Source organism: Festucalex cinctus, chromosome 8 (assembly GCF_051991245.1).
Source record: "Festucalex cinctus isolate MCC-2025b chromosome 8, RoL_Fcin_1.0, whole genome shotgun sequence".
Classification (NCBI taxonomy): Eukaryota; Metazoa; Chordata; class Actinopteri; order Syngnathiformes; family Syngnathidae; genus Festucalex; species Festucalex cinctus.
In genome coordinates, this window is record NC_135418.1 from 7,049,096 (window position 1) to 7,074,438 (window position 25,343).

Below are 25,343 nucleotides of genomic sequence, written 5' to 3' on the forward strand. Positions count from 1 at the left end.
ACATGGTGTTGGTAATTCTGCACACAAAAATGTTGATTTGTTCTCAGGCTTCCTGTTATCATTGTGTTTACATGCACAGCTGGGTTTACCTGATGTGGTTTTTCTAAAAATTTTATAACAGGCAAATATGGCAGAGCGTATAAGAATAAAAAGTAACTGTATGCACAGCCTCCCCGTGGCTTAATTAAATTTAATGCTACCCTTTCACTAGTTACATGTTACTTAATCAACTTATTCTAAATGGTTAAGGTTAACCACTCTCAGAGGACGAATTTTTAGTTTCAGTTTCCAGTACAATAAAACGTGTTCATGGTAACTACTGAGCATACTGACAGCTTTTCTTATGATCTCACGGTTAAGGAGGCTGTCACAACACCCAATTTCTGTCTGGTGCCGGATGGCAACAATTCCCATCACTTGTCACGACAACACCAATATTATTACCAGGTATGTATGGCTTTACTTTTTGTAGTTTCTTATTTAATTCTATGTTTCATATTTTCATTACAATGTTTGTAATATTTTCAGATTCAGGCACAGATGAGTTTAACTGGACGGGACTTCTGTGACTTTGTGGTGTGGACAAAGTGTGATATTTACATTGAGCGAGTCCACCCAGATCGCTCGTTTTGGCCAGCTGGAAAAGCCAGAGGTTTTTTTTTCCCAAAAAGCCCTCCTTACCTGAACTGCTCGGGAGAGCATTTACTAGATCAGCAGTGGACTTCCAGTGTTCCTGCTCAGCCGCTGTCACCTACCACTTGCTCATGTACTTCAAAGACGCGGAGTAAAGTAGTTTTTTGTGCTGCAGCAGATTGTAAAATCAAATGATATCACTTGAAGTGTGCCAATCTAGACTGCCAAAAGGACAGTGGTTTTGTGACAAGTGTGAAACAAGGATTATTGGGAAAACTGTAACACAGTACTGGTACTTGTCTTTCATTAAACAAATTTAAAAGAGAGCAACTTTTTCCTCTGTACATAGCATAATGAAAGTCATTGCGTACCCCATCAACATTACATCATACCGTCATACTCTTAAAATAATGGCCTAATATTTTGACACAAATTATCAACCCTCGTGAGGATAAGCAGTAAGGAATGAATATATATATATATATATATATATAAGGAATGAATATATATATATATATATATATATATATATATATATATATATATATATATATATGTATTAATGTAAATATCTCAGGATGGTAGGCACCTGTGCTAAAATAAACTACATTAATTAACAGTTCAATTTTATCAGTGAAAATACATCTAATCATTATTCACTTCATTTTTTGTGTTTTTAGAAATAATAGAGATTTATGCCATTATTTTAAGAGGGACCATATTGCACATTGAGTCAAATCCTATCATTTGTATTATGTATAGCTTTGTAAACAAACCCAACAATAGAATTTGTATAATCGCTGCCTTTATTAGCTCCAAACAAACAGTAGCATGTTGTCCTCCAATGCTTTGATGCTCGCCTTCGTTTCCATCATGTCATTGGCAATCAAGTCGGTTTGGCATGAGATCCCTAAAGAAATAAAAAATTAAAAAAAAAAAATCACAAAAAAAATACGGTACCAGTAATAGGTTTAATATAGTACTGTTCCTGTGATTAGCCTTTTTTTTGTCAGTGTAAAAGAAATTTACACATTTTGTTGCATTTTTTAATGTATGAACATTGCTACAGGCAAATACTTATTTCTATAAACACTTCCAAATGTCTCTAAAATATAAGGTGCGTGTACACACACAAACATAAACACATACATTCACTCATGCATACAATATATCATGTAATGAATTCTGAGTGGCATACCAGAGTCAATGATGTCAGCAGTACTTGAGAGTACAGGTTACTGGAGCCATCTGGCTGCATAACTGCAACAAACTCTCTGCCACTTCGAGTCGTCTTTTCTTTGCTTGTCTCTCCTGTGCACGTTCATATCTTGGCACCGACAGGGCTGAGACATAGATGTTGTAACTTGGGACCCAACTTTAATGTTGGAGCCCAGTCGGGATGATTGGACAGAAAAACGGGCGCAGAGCGGCCTGTTAAAATAAACAAATATATAAGCAAATAAAATATGGCAAGACTGGTTATTTTTCCGCAGTAGGGTGGCCGTGAATAAGTTCTTTAGCATGATGTGTAGGCTACCGGGGGTCTGTTTTCTTGCATCATCCCCGGGGGTCTGTTTTCTTGCTTCTTCCCCTTCTGTCTCTTTTTTCCAAGTTTACATTTTGTCACCAAAAAACATGTTATCGGCATTAAGAGCCCAAGATTAATCCATCCAATTTTAGCAGTAAACACTTTGCACTGGCACTACTTTGGGTGAAAATGTTCGATGTTAGCTTTCAGCTAACGTCCGCTAGCCAGCTTGTACTACCGAACTTGCTTGCTCATGAATCCAAAAAATAAGCAACTTGCCCATATATGGGCGGTCGAAACGTTATTAATCCTCATGCATTAAATAAAGGTAAACAAGCTTACCGCTCACAAAGTGATCGCTGCACACACGAGCCCAAAGTAACGACTTCCCTCTGGAGTCCGCACTCCTCTGTCTCCAGGCCCTGGTTCCTAATTATTTTCGGAATTCGGAAAAGAAAGACTGAACATTTTCTCCCTTGGCTTTGTTCGAATAGCCAATAATGCAGCAACAATGTACCATTTTAACCGCAGACAACAAACGGGATACGTGTTTGAACGAATCACTACGTGGAGGTGGAGGCCACCCAGGATGGCGACAACAACAAATCCGTGGCGGCAGTGACGACATGTGCAAGCGACCTGTTGCGCACACGCGCACCTTAGAGGGAACATTGATCCTCAGTCGGAAAAGGGTGGCAAGCCCTCTCCGGGTCGGGGATGAGATCCTGCCCCAAGTAGAGGAGTTCAAGTATCTTGGGGTCTTGTTCATGAGTGAAGGTAGGATGAAGCAAGAGATCGACAGGCGTATCGGTGCAGCATCTGCAGTGATGCGGACTCTGTATCGGTCCGTTGTGGTGAAGAAAGAGCTGAGGCGAAGGCGAAGCTCTCGATTTACCGGTCGATCTACGTTTCGACCCTCACCTATGGTCACAAACTGTGGGTCGTGCCTGAAAGAACAAGATCCCGGATGCAAGCGGCTAAAATGAATTTCCTCCTCAGGCTGTCCGGGGTCTCCCTTAGAGATAGGGTGAGAAGCTCAGTCATCCGGGAGGGACTCAGAGTCGAACCGCTGCTCCTTCGCGTTGAGAGGAGCCAGCTGAGGTGGCTCGGGCATCTTGTTCGGATGCCTCCTGGACGCCTCCCTGGAGAGGTGTTCCGGGCATGTCCCAGCGGTGGGAGGCCACAGGGACGACCCAGAACACGCTGTCTCTCGGCTGGCCTGGGAACGCCTTGGGATCCCGCCGGTGGAGCTGGTTGAAGTGGTTGGGGAGAGGGAAGTCTGGGCTTCCCTCCTAAACTTGCTGCCCCCGCGACCCGACCTCGGATAAGCGGCAAAAGATGGATGGATGGCTAAATCAAATATTTATTTTCAAATTAAAATCTTCCTTTAGATCGGTATCTAGCAGGGGTGTCACGAGTCTTTATGGACACAGGAGATGTACAGGATGTGAACGAATCCAGCGCGTAGATTTCACAAGCAGGTAAAAATGACTGATCATACCGCGTTAAAGTTTAAAGTCAAAAGATTAGCTTTGTGGTGTTATTTTAGTCTGTTTTTAATACAGCACACAAACACAGGAAGATTTTGTAGCATAAAACACCATAAAAAAATATGTACACATTGTTAAAGTGTATGTAAAATTGTGTTGTCATAAAGTAAGACGAGCCATCATTTTCAATAAACAAAAAAATTACAGAGAAGAATTTATCTTCTAACAGTTAATAATGTGATCAAAATCAAATTAACAGCTGTAATTGCCAGCTACTTGGTGGGTGGAAGCATCAAAGAATACCATCCTATTTTTTTTTTCAAGGGTGGCCAATTGGTTGATTACTGTGTTGTGACTGCGTGCATAGTGGCTAATCACATGACTCTGGCTCACAGCACAATAACTGTTTGCTCTGAAATACTTTTGAAGTACAAACTACGTTTTGGCACACGTGCCTAGATGGTTGAAGATAAAGCTACTCAATGATATTTTAATTTCATAACAAAAGTAATTTTAAAGTGGTAGTCTTAAAAACATACAGGATCGACTACTTTGGTTTTATCTTTTGGCTCTTTCCACTTCCTAATAATACTTTCCTAAATAAAGTCCAAGTCTTATATAATACACCTTGTCTTAAGTAGTTCATATTTCTATCGAGTTGCATATGATTCCTAGACAATCTACATGACAAATTAGTGAAATCCCATACATTCACAGTCTGACTTTCTGCTGTTAGGCAGGAAACTAGCTAATTGTTCTTGCCAGCAAAATGAAGATGTAGGTTTCCTGCTTTTAACTGTCCTGTTTGGTATGCACGCAGCAGTTCCACATTTAGGGTAACGAAACGTGGTAACTTCGTGCTAGTCTAATATATAGTGATATCAAACTCTTTAAAAAAAATGGCTTATTTTGACATGCTCAACTCAAATGTGTTTATAGAGCACAAAAATAATCACATTTCATTGTCACATGGTTCAGATGCAATAATCTTGAGTTTATGAAAGATAAAAGAAAACAAATTATACAATACCGTAATAATGACAAGCATAAATGAGTAACTACAGGATGAACATAAACATTCCCACAAAGTTTCATGATGCCTGACATCATCGCTCGCTATGATGGGTGCCAGGTGCCTTGCATGGACGGCGGGGGAGAGGGATTGAGAACGACCGCAGCTTTGTGACTCGCGCCAGGGACCCGCACAAGGAGAAACAAAGAGAAAGATGAATAAAGTAACATAATCCAGTGTTGCTTTAGTTAAATTGTCTTGCATGCAGAATGTATAAACTTTTTATCTCCTTTGTTGCTCACTGGTAAATAAAAAGCTGAACATAATGGTGCATGATCACAGGGTTGGCAAGAGGAGCTATACCTGCATCTTTAAAAGTCACTGCTACGGATGATATTTCCACCTTGAAACGCATGACTATACCCATTACTAAATTCACCGTTAACACAATTTTAAAGAATGAGGTTATTTTTCTTCTAGAAGTACCATTTAATTCCGGTGTCCCGGAAACTGAAATGGTAAAATGGTACTTCACTTGTAGCGCCTTTCCATCTTAGAAGGCCATCACAGTTTGACTTCACGCTCACATACTGCATCAAGGAGCAACTGGGGTTCCGCATCTTGCTCAAGGATACTTCAACATGGGCACAATGCCCTGGGATCGAATCCAAAACTTCTGGGTTATGAGATGACCATTCTACCACTGATCCAGGCCACCCCCAAGCTCCTTATCTTTTCCCAGGAGCTGCCGTGCATGTAGTCCATATATGGACTGCACGGCAGCCATAGTTGACAATTTTGTTGGTGCCCTTCTGTTAATTAAAAGAAAAACCCACAATGGTTACTGAAACCACTTGAAACTTAGAAAAGTAACAATAAGAAATATATTAAAAATTAAACAATCAAAATCAGCCATTACTGTTGAGTTGTTCAATGCCGCTTACTCACCATAGGGAGAAGTGAAGCCACTGGTGGTCGTTTTACGTTGCCATATATACACCATGAATAACTGCTGCAAGCAAGGTTGCAGGGAAATCATGGACCGAATTTCCAGTAAATAATAATTAAGTGGATCCGATTGGATAACGAAAAGAGCTCTTAACCTATCTTAGGCTATGAAGGGAATGAAGCCCAAAAATTTCTGAAGTGAAAAATGATAGTCCATCCTTAAAGCTACTATATGGAGGATTTCCCCCAAAAATATCTTAACAATAGCCTTTTTATTTGACCATTTATGACTGAAACATATTATAATTAGTAGATCAACATCTTAGCTGTTCACAGTGGGTACTCCTACAAGCCTCTGGCCAATATTATTTAGGAAGCGTCCGGTCCGAATCCTTCGAATTCCCCGCCCTCTGTGACGTCATGCACGTTCTCGTCAGTTGTTTCCTGTAGTCGCGAAAACGGAACTAGTACAGATTTTCGCTGCCCCAGACACCCGCTTCTACTCCGCGGAAGGCTGCTTAAAAAAAAAATGAAAACAATGTCAAGTGCCACGAAAAAAAATAAAATAATCTAAACTTGGTAGTGACCGACGCCGGGCAAGAACGAGAGTGAACATTGGTTTGACATTTCAGAGGTGGAGAGAGTTGAGATCGGACTTGGATTAGAAAAGTGATTCACAGCTGGCTTTCTTTCTACTCCAAAAGGTAAGAAGCGAGTATCTTGACATTTAGAAAAAATGTGTTGTTTTCAAATAGCAGTAACCTCAAGATGGATCACTTCTCGGTCATAACTATTGGGGTGAAAGTGAGGTGGACGGCAACATTTAGCGTGAAAGGGGCGGCAAAGTTGAATGTAATAGAACAGAATGACTTTATGAAGAACAGACGTTCCATTCCGCGGCGTTTCAATCAGGCTAAATGTCGCCTTATTTTCCTCCGTGAAAACAGCCTATTGTAGCTACATTATGCTAACGGAATGTGAACGGTACGACTGAATGGCGATAACATTCACGGCCGTATCACACTAAGTAGTGAATAGGTCTATATGTTTTTCACAATCGTCAATTTCCATAAATGACAGCCCACCTTTCGGCTAATGCACAATGACGCTAGCCTGGGGGCGACATACACTAATAATGACTAGAATCAGGTTGACGTCCGTCGAGCCGGGTGACTACAATATGTAACTGCTTATTAACATCGGAATGAGGTCCAATTAATTGACGTAATTTGCACATCATTTTGGAGTACAGGACTGGACTTCGACTGACTAAAGCAATATGATCTGCACGTCCCGTGGACATCAATTGTTTAGTGGGGATCGAGTCTCATTCTGTGAAGTGGCCAGCTTTGTATAACATTATAAAACTTATTACCTCTGAAAACATAGTTTAATTGGATATGAAGAGCCCAGTCTTCAGTATTGAGGTCGTGCACGTACGAGTGCGCGCAGCGTGTATGAGCGTGCAGTTTGTTTTCGGCCACAGGTGGCAGTAGCGATTTGAAATTTTAAATCTTCTATATAGCGGCTTTAATATCCTTTACCTTTAAATTGCCTTGAGTTAGCTGTGTGCTGTGTATATATATATATATATATATATATATATATATATATATATATATATACACACATATATATATATATATATATATATATGTATATATATATATATATATATATATATATATATATATATTAGGGGTGTGAATTGCCTCGTACCTGACGATTCGATTCGTATCACGATTCACAGGTCACGATTCGATTCGATACCGATTAATCCCGATACGAATTTCTAAGTCGATTGTTGCGATTTTTTTTCATTCAAATTTAGAAAATACTAATCAGTAAGCTTGTAGAGTGTAAGATTTATATGAAAATGTATTATTTATTTATCTGAAATTTCAGTCTTATAGAGGTTGCAATCTGTTTCATGTTTAAACAGCATTAAAATAAAATATTAAGGCTTAATGTTCCGTTCATATAACATTCTTCCATGCTTAAGGTGTGAATCCTAAAAAAAAATAAAATAAATCGATTTTGCCTATTATTGAATCGATTCGAGAATCGCGCGATGTAGTATCGCGATATATCGCCGAATCGATTTTTTTTAACACCCCTAATATATATATATATATATATATATATATATATATATATATATATATATATATATATAAAATTCTTTTTTTCCCTGTAAATATTAGCATCTTCGCTCAATAGCTTCCAGGTCATGTGACCTATGGGGTATATGCCACGGAGGAGGCGCGACTTCCGACTTCAGGGTTTCCACACCTCAGCTTTGTTCCCATTTCCTATTTGTGTGGGCCGCCTCCCTGTTCTTGCACTTCCGCCTTTGTGCCCCTCGGTTGGCATTCCCGTCAACAGGTGCGAGTGTGTAGTGTGTCTGTCTCACTTGTCCAAAGCATTTCAGAGAGCTGAGACGCACTGCGCGCTCCCGCCCATCGGCGGCGGTGCGCGGTTGGAGAGCGCAGGGGTGCGGGTGCGAGTGTTGGAACGCGGCCAGCAGTGGCCGGAAACAGCGCTGATGTGACAAACCCGGAAATCCGTGGCATCTAACCCAAATCAGTGCTGCATCGCAGTTGCCACGCCGCCAGAGGCGGGCCAGCCTATGCTTTTATTTTGTTGAATCATTTCCTGTTTACTTTGAAATTCTAACTTCTGTCTCACCCCAAGTCACTTGTCCTTCCTGCTGTCCACTCATTACTGGTCCCCGCCCATGATTGTTTCCACCTGCCACCAATTGTCCCCTGCAATAAAAGCCATCAGCCTCCTCCCTCAGTTTGCCGATGTGTGACATGTGTGACGTGCATGGAAGCGTCCCACAGCCCTCGACCATTGTCCTTGCCTAGTGTCTTGTTTTTGTGCCTTTTTGTTATTCCCTGAGCCTGTTTTCCTCCCCAGCGGAGTACTTTTTGTTATTCCCTGTGCCCTTAGCCTGTTTTTCCCTCCCCAGTGGGGTGTCCTTAGTTCTCCCCTTTTTGAGTGCCCCGGTTTCCCTCTGTTAGGTGTGAATTGGTGTTTGGAGAAAATAAACTGCAGCCTTTGAGGCCTACTCTCTCTCCCTGCGTCTGAGTCCTACCTTCCTCGTCTTGTCAGCAGTGGCATGTCGGCTGGATGATGCACACCTCTTATTTTTTCATTTGAGCTCTCCACTTAATTTTTTTTTTTTTTTTGCCTGTAATTTTAGAATTTTTGCTTAATAGCATCTAGGTCATGTGACTTTTTTTTTTTTTTTTTAAATATATATAAACATATATATATATATATATATATATACAGATATATATATATATATATATATATATATATATATATATATATATATATATATATATATATATATATTTACAACTAGGAACTAGGTCATGTGACCTATTGACCCCAAATTAGTACTGGCTCATAGCGGCATGCCTGCTTGATGACACACCTCTTTTTTTTTCCTCCATGTCAACCTTTCCTTTATTTTAAAATAACTTATTATTGTACATATTGTTATTGCTCAATACCAGCCTGGTAATGGAACCTAGGTGGGGTGAATACCCCGTGAAATGTGAATTGCTGCTGTGTTATAGTGAAGCATCTTTTAAACTGTTCATAATAAAAACATCTTTTAAACTGCTTTTGAATTCAATTTTATTTTGAAAACCAGATGCTGTTCTCCGCGCCAGCGTCCCTTTGCGCACACTACCATAAATCCTAGAGAAAAGGAGAACAGAAAATGAAGAGCGGCTAGCTAGACTCCGTAAATAGAAGAGGGGCCTAGCTTCACCGCAGTGATCATTTAACACTAATACCCCAAAATTAGCAGCCTACATGAATTTAGCCTTCAAATATCACTTTAAACATTGTAATAAACAACATAATACGTACAGGCGTTGCCTCTGTGGGATCTAACAAGCTTTTCACGGCGTGCTTGAATTCGAAGCGATCTTTCTTTTTTCCTCTCTCAACTGCATAAAGTTCGCAAGCACGGGCCCCCAACACTTCTTGTTGTACCCCGGTTGCGGCAAAATAAAAGCATATATTTTCAAAATAAAAATCTGCAATAACAAGGACTCGCCTGAAGGGCAGAGCAGTTGTGTTGTAGAGTGCCCCTTGGCCAGGACTCTCTTGATAAAGAGATCAGAGGCCTCATTTATAAAACTGTGCGTGAAAACCTGCGCAGAAATGTACGTACGAACGAAACTCAAAACGCACGTACCCAGAAAAAAATTGAGATTTATAAAACCATGCGTAAACACACATACGCATATCTGCACGCAAGTTCCCTTTATAAATGCCACACGATCCCAACCGGTGTGCGCAGCAGATTCCACGCCGTTCCCCGCCCCAAGTCCGCCTATTTCATCCCATATTTGGCAATGGAAAGCAACTCATCTGCGTATTAATAAGCAGCACGTGTTGACAACACCAAAGCAAAACAATTTGGACGGCCAATGAAAGGCAAGAAAGAAGGCTAAATTCACCATGATATACATAGAATTTTTGTGTGAACAGTATGTCCTATTTAAAAAAAAAATAAATAAAATAAAAAAAAAAAGATTAAAACAAAAAGAAAGATGTGCATTGAAACCCTCATTGAAGGGGTCGAGTCACGGAAGGCCAATAAAAGTAAGCAGGACGAGCTGCGGCGTAATGCCGCGCAGGGCGCACAGTTGCAGACTTTAATTTTTTAAGAAGGAAAAAGAATAAATAACAATAATAATATCAATAAAAAATAATCCATCCATTTTCTTAACCGCTTAAACTTTTATTGTCTTTACTCATACTTATAAATTGTCTCAAGGCGATCAATAGACCGCCCTATTATTGTTGTTAATATTCCAAATGTGTTGTTTATGGATCTTCAACCAGAATCATGGCTGAATGGATCGCATTGTGAACGTTTATGACTGACGCGCGCATTCTTTCATGTACTTGCATGAGTGACAAAACCTATACGCATAGCAAAGATGCACCAAGACTGTATTTTTCTAGTTATTTTATTTATTTGTTTTTTATCCTTATTGCCTTGCGTCAATATAGCCTTTAATGGCAATTGCGCGGCGGGCGGGTGAAGTTACGAGAGACGCATATTGTTATGCGGCGCGATGATGTAATGCGTGCAGGATGTGTCCACATTAGTTGTCACTAATTGTGATTTGTTGCATGAGGCTTTTTCAAGATAGGTGATCAATGGGAGAAGACGGACGTTTAAGATGTTTATTTGCGTGCAGCTTTCCGCCCCGCTGCGTGCTTGTGACGTCGGAGCAAGTCTGCAAAATATTATAATGTGACATCCAGCATACATGGCGTTTGAGGAATAGAAATGCACCACAAAGCTGATTGTGTCGCTGTTTTCCCATGTCTCCAGAATGTGCGGATTGCGTACGGTAGGGGTGTGCTCAAAAAATCGATACGGCAATATATCGTTGCGGGCCTCATTACAATACACGTATCGATACGCAGGCGTCAGAATCGATATTGCTTGTTAACTTTAAAGAGGCAGTTAACGTTTGCCGTTGCAGCTTGCATTGTAGCTAAAAAATAAAAAACAGCAGCGTCTTTGAAGTTAATTGCCTTCAATTAATGCAAAAATAGCTCACCAGTGACTGGACACTCTGTCTTGCTAAGAAAAATTAAAGCAGAGGAAGAATATTAATATTTATTTACTTATAAACTTAACATTGCACATGTCTTAATGTACCAGTTTTCCTATATTTTGTTTAAAAACAAAGTGGAATGTGTTACATGAAAAAAATGCTGTTTTTGTTTCCCCAAATATTTCAAATAAGCACATTTTAGAGCTGTAATTTTAATACATTGATATTTTTGCTCATATCGGCTCATGCCTATTAATAATTGTTCCCGGTGTGTCTGTGAAAGCTGCAAATTTAGACCAGGCACACCACTTTAGTGGTAAACCAGAATAGCTGCTAACAAAAATATTTTTGTCAGTCAGCATAACAAACATATCCTTACATACATACATACATACATACATATGACTATTATAAAATCCAAGAAAATTTATGTGACATATTGAGATACGTATCGCCATGAAGATCAAGTATTGGAACATATATGTATCGCGATACGTATCGTATCGCGGCCCCTGTATCGGGATACGTATCGTATCGTGAGGTTGGCGGCAACACCCAGCCCTAGCGTACGGTAGGTCCAGACTTGACGTGGCGGTGCGTAAAGTTTCACGTTCAGTTTGTTTTCTATAAATACCACCTTTGGCGCAGAAATGTTCGTACGTAGAGTTTTGGCCTCATTTTGATCGTACGCAAGCTTTATAAATGAGGCCCCAGATCTCAATGGGATTTTGCTGGTTATTATTATTATTATTATTATTATTATTATTATTATTATTATTTTATTATTATTTTTAAATGTTTTGCATCCTGAAAGAGTGAAACCATTCCTGGTTGTGGTATGCCTCTCCCTTACCGGATAGATGCTTGGATCCTACCATCCCATAAGCCCTAAGCATTGTCACATCTTTGAGCAGAAACTGATGATGATAATGCTTGGAGGAGAGGCGAAACGTTTTCAGACGATTCTATGCCCTGACTAGCAGTACAGTGTATAGAAATGATGACAATTTGATGTCCAATGTCTGGACAGTGTCCAACCCCCCAAGACCCCACCCCCGGGACATATAGGTCCAACTCCAAATTGCAGGTGCAATTCAATAATTGAAGTGTACTGTATGTGATATGTGTTCACAATTGATTGAGTATATTTTGGTAGTACTGTAAAACCCTTTTGTTGATAAAAATTTTTTTGTTCCCTTTAGGTTCTCCTGTTTGTAGCTTTCACAACTGTCGCCTTGAATCAGGTGGAGCCACAATCTGAACACACCAACCTCTCCCAAGACACTGCGGTCAAGCCAGCCGCCACTCGAAAAGACGAAGTCAAGCCAGCCGCCCCAACGATTGTTAATACTGTGCATTACGGTAACATGCCGACGTGCCCCTGCGCTGGCCACCTTCAAAATAAAAGCTGCTCAACGCCTGGTTTAGGGTTTAAAATAAAGAATCATAAAAAAATAACGGTTTGTTATTCCAGAACCAGACCAGTTCTAAGGGACACTACACCACCCCAGGTATCCAGCCAAAGTACTTTCAACAAAATCTGATGTTGCATTTCAAAATAAATCTCATTTGAAAATTGAAATCTCGACATTAATCCCTGATTTCAAAAAATCATTAAAAACTCATGGTTTGTTATCCCAGGACCAGACTAGTTCTAGGGGACACTACAGCACCCCAGGTATCCCGCCAAAGTACTTTGAACAAAATCTGATGTTGCATTTCAAAATAAAACTCATTTGAAAATTTAAATCTCGACTATTATCGCTGATTTAAAAAAAATCATTAAAAATTCATGGTTTGTTATCCCAGGACCAGACCAGTTCTGAGGGACACTACACCACCCCAGGTACCCAACCAAAGTACTTTGAACAAAATCTGATGTTGCATTTCAAAATTTTTGAATCAGCAATAATAGTCGAGATTTAAATTTTCAAATGAGTTTTATTTTGAAATGCAACATCAGATTTTGTTCAAAGTAGTTTGGCTGGATACCTGGGGTGCTGTAGTGTCCCTTAGAACTGGTCTGGTCCTGGGATAACAAACCATGAATTTTTAATGATTTTTTGAAAACAGGGATTAATGTCGGAAAATAAATTTTTCAAAACAGTTTTATTTTGAAATGCAACATCAGATTTTGTTGAAAGTAGTTTGGCTGGATACCTGGGGTGCTGTAGTGTCCCTTAGAACTGGTCTGGTCCTGGGATAACAAACCATGAATTTTTAATGATTTTTTGAAAACAGGGATTAATGTCGGAAAATAAATTTTTCAAAACAGTTTTATTTTGAAATGCAACATCAGATTTTGTTGAAAGTACTTTGGTTGGATACCTGGGGTGGTGTAGTGTCCCTCAGAACTGGTCTGGTTCTGGAATAACAAACCGTTGTTTTTTTATGATTCTCTATTTTAAACCATAAACCAGGTGTTGCTCAGCTTGCTTGTTGCTCAGAAGGTGGCCAACGCAGGGGCACGTCGGCACGTTACCGTAATGCACAGTATTAACAATCGTTGGGGCGGCTGGCTTGACTTCGTCTTTTCGAGTGGCGGCTGGCCTGACCGCAGTCCCAAGACCTACATTTTCTGAGCCCACGATCATTAGAAAGTGTCATGTTCATTGTTGGCTATTTTAAAAATGTCTACCTATGCATATGTAAAAAAGCTCATTGACATCACTTGACTGCCATTTGCAGAATGCATTGGTCTTGTATATATTTTAATTTAATGGTCAAATAATGTTACTCTACGCTCTATATTTGTCTAAAAGAAGGGTGTTCTGACAAAATACACACTATGTCATGTTTTGGTTTTGTGTGGTTGAGTTTTTGTTTCCTGGAAGTTTTTGATGTTTGTGTCCTTTGTCTTTGTCATCTGTGTTTTGTTATGTTGTCCCTGGCTGTTTCTCAATACGCATTCTTCTCCGTACTTACGTCCTCGCGATGTCTTGAAACGTCATCCGTCACGGCCAAGTACTGTTCCAAATGCAAGTACGCAAAAAGCAAAAGCATTGAATGGACGAAATACCCGGATGTTGTACTTACTGCGAGCTTTCTTCTTGTGACGCATTGCCGTAACTGTACCACGTGACTAGATGTTATATAATTATGAGTAATATTTTAAAGTATCATTTGAAACGAAATTATACATGGGATTCATCCAATGTACGATAATATTGGGGGGGGGGGGGTTATTGAATGATTTGTTCTGAATTTTCTGAAATTGTAATGATACATCTTATGTTCAAGTGTGCAGATCCCCAAAACATGGGAAAGAAATCAAGTTTAACGAAATTTATTCCAAAACACAGCTGCAAAAATACAATAGTACAGTGGCAAATGAAAGAAAAGGGCTTGCAAAAGGCAAGAATCAAAACCACCGAAACAAGAATACTCCCACCCCCCACCCTAAAAAAATAAAATAAAATAAACAAGCACAAGATTGAGGTGAGACGAGAATCTAGACTAGTTAGGCAAAGTTGATCAGCAAGAAGAGGATTAGTCCATCAAACTGGTGCACTCAGCACCCAAAGGCGAGGCTAATCAACACGAAACAGGTGTGTGGGTGGTCATGGCTCCCCCCCAGTGGTCAGACAGCAGCTGCAACAAACAAATGAGAGCAGGTCACCAACTCAAAATATAACACATTTATAAAATGTATATTTGAATGTGTGTATATAGTAAATCATATTTCAATATATATAATATTGTAAATTGCAGTTGTTACACTAAGTTGTGTAAAAAAAAAAAAAAAAAAAAAAAAAGGGGGGGGGGGGGCAGCAATCCAATGCAGCAAACCTGCCATGTCTAGTCTGCCTAAAATGAAAGCTGAAGAAAGAAGAAAAAAATCGTGATGCTCCTCCGCTGCCATTCGTTCCTTGAAGTACAAAATGCATCATGGGATATATTCACAGCCAAGCCTTTACCAAGCAACATCCGACGCATCCTTGGTTTAAGGTAGCAAAAAAGAACGACATTTGTGAATTCCGTGTGGTCTTGGCTTATGCGTACTTTCGATTGGAACAGTACTTGGGCCGCCAGTGATGACATCTCGCAAAATCACAAGGATGTAAGTAAAGTTTTTAACCAATGTATGTTGTACAAACACATTTTGAAACATCCAAATAGTAGTACAAATCCATTGAAAGCAAGTCACATGATCTAACTGCGATGAGTTCTGGAAATACGCCAGCGAGATATGCGTGCTTGGGAAGTACGTTCTTGAGACCAAGCTGACCAAGACCCTGCTCGTTGCGTCACAAGAACATACTCTGTGTTCTTGATATTGAGAAACGGCCTTGTGTCCTTCCCTTGTCTCGTCAAGCTTTGTGATCCACCTTTGTTTGCCTGACCTTCCTTGTGTGTCAACTAATCAGTGCCCTCTGCCACATGTCTTGCCCAGGTGTATCTTCTCATTTGAATTAGTGTTGGTGTTTTTTAGGCCCTGTTTACACTGAAGCAAAGCCAGTTTCGTTCCTCAAACAAATCTTGTACAGACAGAAACCTTTCTGCCACAGAGACTTAACGGGAAAGCGTAGAAGAAGAATTGGCGAAGAAGACAAGCCAATTATCTGAATAGCCGATAGATCAAGACTTTTGAAGCCACGAGGCCGCCATATTAGCCCTCCCAAGAAACGTTTCTCGGCATACGATCATATACATTTACAGTATCGAAATTAGAGAACATTTGAGACAGTAATTAATAGAAACAACAGGGGTCTAGCAACTGAGCAATAAAACAAAAGGGGGTCTTCAAAGTAGTTTAGTCAAGTTAACTTAATTTATATGGTCCTTAATCACACAAGCGTCTCAAAGGGCTTCACCATACCCACAGTTGCCAAATATCTGTGACATCCTGATTGAACCACAAAAGGGTAAGGAGAAACTCAAAAAACCCATCAGGGGAAAAATGAGAAACCTTGAGAATGGAGCGCAGATGCAGTAATCCCCCTTCCAGGATGACCAGGCTGCAATGTATGCCAAATGGGCAACAGTTTACATAGTTTGTGATACTAAACATTAGTACTAGAATAGTGCAAAAGTCCATTTAGGAAGTTGAAGCCCTGCAAGAAGACGTCGTCAAGGGAAGTGGGTCCTCATCCAAGTCCAGTAGTTCGAGGCAGCTATGGTGGCAACTTCAAGGTTATGGTCCGCCCTGGACCTCATCCCGGCTAACCAACGCAGAACCTGTAAAGCAGCATACAAATCAGTTATTGACACCTAAATCCCTCTCCAAGCCGTGTTGAAGGAAGGAAAAGAAAGCAGCGACAGTCACCAAGCCCACAACATTCAGCCAAATGTATGAATATAAAATGAGTCTTAAGATGCAATTTAAACGTTTCTACAGAGGTAGCAGCTAGCCTCTGACCTCCAAGGGTAGGGCATTCTAGAGTACTGGAGCCCAAATCAAAAACGCTCTTGAACCTGCGGATTTCTTTTTGGCTCTTGGAATCACCAAAAGACCAGCGTGTTGCAAATGAAGGTTGCGTGTCGGAATGTATGATAATAATAGATAATATACCGGGTATATATAATATCAGGTTATGGCATGTTTAAGAACCTAACAAGAAAGTATATTTTGCCAAATCCAGTATCCAGTGCATAACCGGAAGCCATCTTCGCTCATTTCAATGGGAATTTGCTGACATAATGTGCAAGAAAAAGACGTCTTCGATCCCAAATACTTCGCCAGTTCTTTCAGAGTAAAGTCCTCAAAACGTCTGCTTTCATGTCATTCCATGACATGAGGGGATGGGGCAGTGGGGTGTGGCTGCTCCTAATTTGGACTATAGCAGGCTTAGCACATAACATGTAGCAGAGTGAAAAGTCACCCGGATGTTTAACGCACACTCGCCTCGCCGGCGATCGAATCTGCCAATCTGCCGGCTTTCGGTGTCCTCCGTGGTTGTACTGCTTTTGAAGAAGTGCTTCTTTGTTGTAAGGCAAAATTCCACCTTTGATGTCCGCCGTGGGACACGATAATTCGTCGCGACTTCATCAATGCTGCCACTGGCGGCCATGTCATTCAATGTGTATTTTACACACGCGATACCTCACGATGATCACGTGACTTTCCAAAATGCCGATACAGTACTTCATGTAAAAATATTCATAAAAAGTGCTATAAAATCATAATTACTCAACACGAATTGGCATTTTTTTCAGGGAAGAGTTGAAATTACCAATTTCACAGAATAGCTGGTTAGTTTTTCATAAGTCATGTGTTCCTTTAAAATACCATAATATTTTAAGAACCTAAAAGTACTTGGTATCGGTGATATTGGCACCAGTATTTACTCGGTATCGATCGATACCAAAATCTTAAGTATCGCATAGCTCTAATATCGAGTAGTAATAATACTGATGAGGTATTGGGAGTCCATTGCTAGCAGAAGATCAATTGTCACTTTAGCAATAGAGTGAATGGCCCTGAATTCTGACTGAAAGGTTCATGTCGATTGTTAGCGGCCATGTAATCATTCAGCTGTTGCGCAACAACTTTTTCAAGTATTTTTGCAATAAACGATAAATTTGATACCGGCCTATAATTACAGAGACTTTCTGGGTCAAGCTAAGGTCATTTAAGTAGAGGTTGAATAACAGCAGATTTAAGAGCTACTGGAACATTGTCAGTCGAAAGTGATAAATTTATATTTTAAATGGAAGGTCCCAAGATAGTTAAAAGAACACAAGACTTAAGAAAAACTATAGCCAGCTTTTCTGTGAAATGGTTAATGTCAACTCTTCCCTGAACCCCCCCCCCCCCCCCCCGCCAATTTATGTTGAGCAATTATTATTTTATAGGACTTTTTATGAATTATTTTAAGTACTGTATTGGGCATTTTGGCCAGTCACGTGATCATCATTGAGTACACGTTGAATGAATGACAATGAAGAACTCACAAAAGGAATGATCGCGTCCCACGGTGAACATCAAAGGTGAGATTTCGCCTTACAACAAGCACTTTTTCAAAAGCAGTACAGCCGTGGAGGACACGCCAAATATTTGTTACGAACCGAAAGCTGGATAAAACTGGCAGATCCAGCCGTCGGCGAGTCCAAGTGGGTGGTAAACATCCGGGTGAGCTGTACTCTGCTAGACTAAGCTACATGTCGTGTGCTAAGCACTCTTTAGCGCACATTAATTGTGCACATCCTCCACCTCCACACGGAAAGACATGAAACCGGACGTGCTGAGGACTTTACTCTGAACAGTATTTGGGATCCAAGACATCTTTTTCTCGCTAATTACATCAGCAAATTCCCATTGAAACACACAGGTTCATTGAGAGCGCCAGCGGGTTTCACATAAGGCTTCACAAATGGAACACTGGGCGTTTCAGCAGGGGCATCGAACACATTTTTGTGGGTTAAAACAAACAGCTTCAGCCAGTGTTCTCACTTTTTGTTTGTTTAAATACACAACCACACTATCATGGAGGTTTTCCTTGAAGTCCTCCAATAACATCAGCTACAGTACAGCAGCAAGTCTATCAGCTTTAGCTGATTTACACCATTTGTCAAAAAGGGTTCCCGAGCGAACTCAACGTATGTTTGGTTTGGTGCTTTTTTGAAATTTTTGTCTGTATGCTTCGGGGACCAATTCATACGCACGTAAAATAGCTATTTTGACGGTATCGTAACATAAATGTTCTTCAAATGATAATGCAGCAATCACTTCCTGTGCCTTTTGTTCTATTTTGCATTGAGCAGGAGAGGCCAAACGTCACGCGACCACTGTAAAGCCATAGCAATGCGTTCGCAGGCAGCAAAATAAGGGTGTATTCGACCAAAAAAGTCGTTTAATCCGCTTGTTTGATCTGGACCAAAAGCGGACTTTATTTTTTTTAGTTTGGTGCGGTTCATATTCACACTGTGCTTTTTGCAAGTGGGTTAGGGTTAGGGTTAGAGTTAGGTAAAAATGACGAGGGTTGTACGCGTACAAAACACGGAAATAGCGGAAAACATGAAATTCTTGACGTGCTGCATTACTACTTTGCATATTTATTGCGTTATTAGATGCAAGATATATGCGAGCGTCAATGGCAGCTCATTCAACGGAGGTTCCGCCTCGCTGTTTCTAATTTTGGAACGCGTCGTCGATTGCGTGTAGTAAACGGAGGAGTAGTTGCGCTCTGCTTACCTCACCCCCATCACAACACGCTGACAGCAGCGTGGCTAAACAGAATACGGACGATTATGAATGAATTTAGCACAATATTCACTTCCTGGCAAAATTTCCTCCCGCGATACTTGACTACGAAGGCTTGTTAAGCCCAAAAAGGTGCATATGTCCAGCAGTTGGAGCGGATCAGCCGTGGTTTGTATTCAGACTGCAAAGCAAACCGCGCCGAGTGTGTTTGGAAGCGGACCGAGACCACCTCGAAAGGTGGGTCTCGGTCCGCTTGTTTGGTCCGCACCAGGATTCGTTTATGTGTGTTCAGACTTGCACAAAAGGTCCGCACCAGCGTGGGAAACGAACTCTGGTCCGTTTAAAGCGGACCAAACAGTACAGGTCTGAATACACCCCAAGAAACAATCTCACTTTCTCTAAAAGAAGGCATAAGTGGAACATATTAACCGACATGAAAAGCAAAGCAGGTTTGGAAGGTGGAAGGCAGGGCTGAAGCAGGACCAGGACTCCGGAAGCTGCGCTGAGCTTCAAGCTTCAGCTGTTTGAATTTGACAGCTTTGTCCGCCTCTATCTCCATTTGCAGACCTCTAACTCAATATGGGCTTTGCGGGCACTCCCCCTTCCCTCGGCATCCCTTTTGAGGCGAGCTAGGCACACTTTCAACCGAGCCTCAGCTGACGAACCGGTTGACCCACTGTAGGAGCGGGCAAAATGAGAGTGAATGTACGGGTGATTACTCCAGCAATTGCCCTCGGAGTTCATATCAGCCATGGAGGGCCCAGGACGGGCCTCACACTGTCTTTGGAGGTGTGGCAAACCCTGGGTTGGTGAAGGGAGCGGTTCATCTGCTGGCATTGTGACAATGCCCAATTCCACCAACCCATCCCTAGCGATCTTAATGTGTCTTTTCTAATTTGTCTCAGAACAGAAATTGAAAAATATTCTGCTATATCAACAAAATCAATCTTTCTGCAAATATGCAGGTCCTCTATTGGAGGGGTTTAACACAAATTCATGTAACTCAAAAGTTGCCATGTTTGACCTGTCCAGATACAATTTAATGAATTTCCCACCTACCCGGAAATTTTAAACTGTTCTCATAGACGCCGGGGAGTTGTTATCCTGAACAAGCCGCCAATGTGTTACGACCGGTTCCATTAGGGGAAGGAAAGTAACACAAACAAAGGGATTTTTAAATGATTGAATGAAAACTTAAATTTTAATGTGGTTGGTGGGTGGTTGACAATGGTAATGAGTGAGGACGACAGTAGCCGAGCACCTAAATGACTCTTAACAGAGATTACTTTCAGGAACAAATTTACAGTAAAGGAAACACGAATAAACAAAACCATTAATGACTTAAGCAATACAAATACACAAAAGCTCAAATGTCTCTTAACCAAAAGAATACACAAGGGAGCACAAATGGCTTAACCAAGAGAATACACAAGTTAGCGCAACTGGCTTAACTGAGGGCCTCGAACACACACTGAACATGAGAGACACTTTTCGAGACAAGGCCAGCTGCACTACTAAAATCCAGCCGCCATGAATGACTGAAAAGCAGCGCTTTTATTTGGGGCTGTACGGCCAGGTGTAAATCGATGGATTGGCAGGGAGGGTCCGGTGCTGCATCAGCCGAGGGAGTGGGGGACCCCGCCAACCAGAAACGGGCGCTGGCACAGTCGTCAAAATCGGAACATCACACACCCCCACACGCACGCACACACACGAAGGGAGCGTAGACGCCGGCGGGCCCAAGCCAACAGCCATAACACTGTAAACAAAGAGCCTCGTTCCCACCACCTTACATGTTCGCACGTGCGTTGATGTTGGTGATGGACATGGGTCTGGACCCGAAGGAGTCTTTGTTGGCAGGTTTCAGGTACTTCCCCAACATCAAGTTCCGGGACTTGAGTCGGAGAAGGCAAAGTGTGGTAGAACCACCGCGATTGGGTCCATATCCACCCAATTGACCTGCAGACATCCAAGCTGCTTTGGCGACCCGTACCATCTAGGTTCTAACTGAGTTTGATAGGCATGGCTCGTCATTCTCCAGGAACCTGGAGGAATATCGGGACCACAGCATGCCATGGAGGCCAGTGGTTCTACAGAAGATTCCACCCCACCTCAAGGGTGAAATCCTCTTACAGACACTGACATTCGTGGCATGTGTGGCATAGATCATGAGGGTGGACTTTGCTAAGCTAAAGGATGTGCTGCAGGTCACATCATTGTGTGGTATGGACCAGAGATGTCTGCAGAAGCTGGCCATTTTGGGCAAGTTTACGCTGGAGACGGTAAGGAATGTCACCATCTGGAAATTGCATCCAGACATTACTTATCGTCAACCCCGTCACTGTCCTTAAACCTAACCCTCTTCTTTTTCTGCTCCCCCAGCCTCACCTAACCCTAACTCTCTTCCCTCTGAAACTCTTTCAAACTTCAATCCCCCTCCTCGTCTCTCTCGACTCCCACCTCTTGCTCCATCCTCTAGTTCATATGATGCCGTGCCTGAACCTGCCCCACTCCCAAAACGCAGCCCTAGGCATACAGTACTGTGGTACAGATTCAGAGCAGGGGCCTCATTTATCAAGCTTGCGTACGATCAAAATGAGGCCAAAACTCTACGTATGAACATTTCTGCGCCAAAGGTGGTATTTATACAAAAACTGAACGTGAAACTGTATGCACCGCTACATCAAGTATGGACCTACCTTACGCAATTCGCACATTCTGGAGACATGGGAAAATGGCAACAATCGGCTTTGTGGTAGGGATGTGACGATAAGGGGAATATCGTGATATTAAAACTTCCACAATATCGCCGTCGTCAGGTTCACAACATTTAAAAGGAACGCATCTGTTTAAAAAAAGTCAGGTTATTTCCATCCGTGCAGTTCTAGCACCCTCTAGTGGCTAGTTCATTAGTGCAATTTAATTTTCATTAGGGATGTTTTGGCCTTCTATGTTCGAAATTTATGCTAATTGTCAGATGAAGGGGAACCAAATTTGCTTGTTGAAGCGATCAATGTGTGCTTGCATGAGCAAGTACGATCGATACTGGCTTCTGAGTAGTGATGCTGATACATAGTTTTATGTATCGATATTTGGATATGAAAAGGCGTATCGATACGACATATCGATATTTTAAACCCAGCCCTAGTCGCAACAATATGCGCCTATAGTAACTTCACATGCCCGCCACGCAATTGCCATTCAAGGCTAAATAAAATTATATTGACACAAGACAATGAGGATACAAAAAAAAATAGCTGGAAAAATAGTCTGGCAGAGGTGCTATAAAGACATATAGGGGTGTTTGGTTGCTACAAAGTGGACGGCGGTATAGTGATAGGTAGGTTGTCGTGGTTTGGGGTACTTTCCACTCCAAAAATTGCATGGGAAGTCAGTGAGTAAACCAAATCTAATAGAGGTTATGCAAAGGATAAAAGGACTTAAAATATAAATATCTCAAACCTAATTTCTTTCTTGGAAAGGGTATTGGCACTCGTTTTGATACAACAGCTCCTCAACATACGCATTGACAGTATACATGTTTTTGGAGCAAACCAGCTCCCCACAGTTTACAGTGAGAATTAACACAAATGGACCTTGTAAGGCCTACTTGTTTTTGAAATTTTCTTCTAAATGAAACACATGTAAAATATAGTAACAGACATTAACTTAATACAGAATGTTTGTTTTTTTTACTATAACCTACTTTGTCTGTACTACAAACACATCAAAAAAGAAATGCGCTTGAATCTGCAAAATAATAATGATTATGCATGTACAAGTCTGTGTATGGATGAAGTGCATCATTTAAGCGCATCATATAAAACATTAACAAAACAAATTGACCTAAGCACTGTTTGTGTCTGCCTTTTTATATCTTGTCTTTTGTACAAATACTTCAAAATGTACATCTGCACTCACAATCAACGAACAATGTGTCATGGTCTGCAGTGAGGGGTGATTGTAACATCCCAATAAGAAAGTCTGCCTTTTCTCAGTCAGTCTTTTCTTACAAAGCTATTAAAGAGTGGAACGGTCTCCCGACCACATAAAAAAACAACACAAATGTTTACAGCTTTTCGTGACAGTCCTAGGCTGGCTTCTTGAAAATCAGTCATGTTCATATTTCTAGTACTTGGGTACACGTCCATCAGACATATCCTAGTGGGTACTGTCTGATGGATACAGCCACAAGTATAACTGTTTTTGCTTCAATAGCAAACATACTACGACCACCACATCTGCGGCTTGTGTATTTTATGCTTGTTATAGATTTTTATATTGTTGTTTTGTATAATTCTGCCCTTTTATAAGATTTGTAATTTAATCATGCTGTACTACGTATCTGGTCCTTCATATGTTGGTTGTATGTAATTTGGTACTTCGTATGTTGTTTGTATGTACATTTTAGGATGTTATGTCATTTTATTTTATGAGAACTACAGATGGAAACTAGCATTGTGCTAAATCTGGTACAGCTAAATCTACTGGCAAATGATCATTGACCTTTCAATAAACTAAACTCAAACTCAAAAATTGAGCTTTTGTTTGCTGAAGAGCAATCTTATGTCCATGGACTTACTCCATCGGCTACTTTTGTCTGTACGCACGCACACACACACCGACTGTGCTTGTAAGCAAAAAGGTGGGAGGGGTTGAGGGGGAACAAATGGGGGGTGTACTGTATTTTTGTTAAATATTACTTTTAAACTCTATGCTTTATATATACACAATAGCTACGTTTCTAGCTTCTTAAAAAGAACACAGTAAAAATATATCTACATTTATACTATTATAAAATTTTGGGAGTGCAATGGTTTAATTTTGGGGGTGATAAAGCACCCCCCAAAATGGGCTAAATATGTGGTGGCTGCGCACTGTCCCTGCACCTCCTGCTTTTATTCTTGTGAGCCTCAATTTCCTGTGGCTGTGCTGGTGTCTGGCTTTACCCCGGGTTTACACCGGTTGCGGTTGCGGTGCGGTTGCGGTGCGTTCCGGCGACGCAAGTAATTAGATTACATTCATTCGAATGGTGCAGTTTACACCGCTTGCGGGTGCGTTGCGTGTCGACTGCGTCTCAGCTGCGGCGTGCCGCAGCCCTTCCGCAAGGATAGCCTATTTTCTATTTTTGCCGGACGCCGCAGCGGTAGGCCTCCGGCAAATGGCAAGCTAGCACAAAACACATCGAGCGGGACAGGAAGACCGACGCAGTTTCAAAATAAATTTCCGGTTACCTTTCAAGATAAAACACTCGCCAGCTCCTATTTCGCAAGCATGCTAGCAAAACGTGATGTGGGAGTAGACGGGCCTGGAGTTAACGTGCGAGGTGCTCATTCACGGTTTAGACACCAGCGAACATGGACGAGGAGAGGTTTATATTGGAGGTAGAAAGCCACAAAATAATAAAAGTCCACCTCTCTTGCTGCTTCTCTGTTGAGCACAGACTTTCTGTGTGTTTGTCGTTGTTTTTAATGGCACATGATCGCACGCGGTCACGCGAGACACGGTGGGAAGTGATCGGTGACGGAGCTGCCGGACCGCAGCTGTGCGGAGCCGGTGTGGATTGGCCAAAAAATTGACGCGTCCGGAGCACGCAGTCAAGACGCACCGCAGCCGCACTGCACACGCAACTGGTGTAAACCCGGGGTTACCTTTCAGGCTGGGCAGGGCTCCCGGAGTGCACCTGCAGCTGATCAGCAATCAACACCTGGCTATAAGAACTCTGCTGATCTGCAAAGCAGGTGCCAGAAGATAAGGACTACTGACGTGGTATTCTTTCTTGTACTGAGACAGTTTTAGACTGCAGTGACTGCTTTGCTACAATTAACCCTTTATTTGTTCTCGCCTTGCCAGTACCTCCCTGCCCAGCCTCGCTCGACACTTCCCAGGACGGACTGCTCTCCTCCCTCCACCTCTGACTCCATTGGACCCATTCCTCCCGTCTCCACCTGCTCCTCGGCGCGTTGGATTTCCACTCGCCCACACT

General features: G+C 41.5%; 1 protein-coding gene across 1 annotated transcript in view; it reads left to right on the plus strand.

The window, feature by feature from the left end:
* LOC144024512 (macrophage colony-stimulating factor 1-like) overlaps positions 1-12,497 on the plus strand; it is a 35,325-nt gene extending 22,828 nt beyond the window's left edge. The window contains exon 7 of the mRNA XM_077530846.1: positions 12,417-12,497. The gene's annotated coding sequence lies outside the window, so the exon portion shown is untranslated. The remainder of the gene's footprint in view (positions 1-12,416) is intronic.
* Positions 12,498-25,343: the final 12,846 nt, after the last annotated feature.